The 1,426-nt window shown below is 42.6% G+C and overlaps 1 protein-coding gene across 5 annotated transcripts in view; it reads right to left on the reverse strand.

Annotated features, from left to right (window-relative positions):
* ehbp1 (EH domain binding protein 1) overlaps positions 1-1,426 on the reverse strand; it is a 150,123-nt gene that overhangs the window by 109,138 nt on the left and 39,559 nt on the right. The gene's annotated exons all lie outside the window — the stretch shown is intronic.

Below are 1,426 nucleotides of genomic sequence, written 5' to 3' on the forward strand. Positions count from 1 at the left end.
GTGTGTGTGAGAGAGTGTGAGTGTGCGCCGCTCACCAGAGGACAGTGCGTGAAAATAAGAACTGCCGGAAAGCCTTGTCACTGACTGCTAGATATGGAAACTAAACAGTTGGGGACGTTCCAGCCTTTTGTCTGGCCCCCTCTCCCTGCAACAGAAACTGATGGGTTTTGTCTGCTGCAAGTCTGGCTATGGAAGCACCACGCTGTCAGTGAACAGCAGACTGGTTCACCTCCTTGCTGTGTTGATACCACTGACATACCATGTCCGTCTTCTCTGTTTTGCCTCCTCTGTTTTAACAGATTCTGTTTTTGTGATGGGAAACTGCCACATTTTCCTGGTTAACTGATATGTGTTCATTTGCATGACGAGAGACTGATGTTGACCAAATGCAGCGTCAGGATCAGACACTGGTGCACATGTGTCCCTTCGCGGGCCATGTTGAATGAAAGCAGCAGGCAGCGGTAACACACATGCTCTCTCTCTTTAAAATCGGGCTGTTTTCGCTTGCTTTACCTTTTTTGTCTACGTTTCGCTGCATGGATGTCTAAAAACAGCATATATAGCTAAACTGTAGACACGCCTACACACACACACACACATTTTTTGTTGTAACACCACAGATATATAAATATCTTCTTGTCTCAGCTGTGAATCGAGCCCCGAGGATTCATCCTCTCAAGCGCACAATGCTGAACAAAGCAGAGCAGCTAGCTCTCTTTCACACAACACCAGTTTGAGAGCACATATACATATACACATACACTCTGGCGTGTTCGGTAGATAAAGCGATACAAGCTCTTTACATTGCCTTTTTCCTGATGTCTTCACACACAAACACACACACACTTTTTAGAGGCTTTGGCACTGTGGGGAAAACTCAATCTCAGCCTTATCGCTAAGGACCGCAGGGTATTCATTCAAACACACACATACACATATAGACATACCCACACAGAGTTGGTATCAGTACAGAGTGGTAAAGCTATTGGTAATATAGTGAGAAACTATGTAAGCTTCAAATAGGGACTAGAAATCTGTGGGCCACACCAACATGTACCACCAACATGACATGTAAATGTCCAGTGTCTTCAGTTTTCACTATTCATAACCATGAAACATTGTTGGCATCTGTGCTACAGTGCTGCATATAGCAGCATCTCTGTGTTATATACTGTATGTGTACTGGTGAATATTTTTTTCTTTACTTTGCATGTTGGGCTGTCTTCTTCACCATAATAATCACATCAACTAAGTAGTAAAAAAAGGACAGCAGTCAGTAACACACTTATTCTACCATACAACATGGCAGCCTCCATAAAAGAAGTTCTGTGGATAAAAATGGCTCATTCTAAGGTACCGAAAAAACAAAACTCTTATTATCTGGTGATTATACACTAACAAATACATACCTATGAATATCATATTC

This window comes from Morone saxatilis, unplaced genomic scaffold (assembly GCF_004916995.1).
Source record: "Morone saxatilis isolate NCDOM2014 unplaced genomic scaffold, NCSU_SB_2.0 Contig19, whole genome shotgun sequence".
NCBI classification, from domain to species: Eukaryota; Metazoa; Chordata; class Actinopteri; family Moronidae; genus Morone; species Morone saxatilis.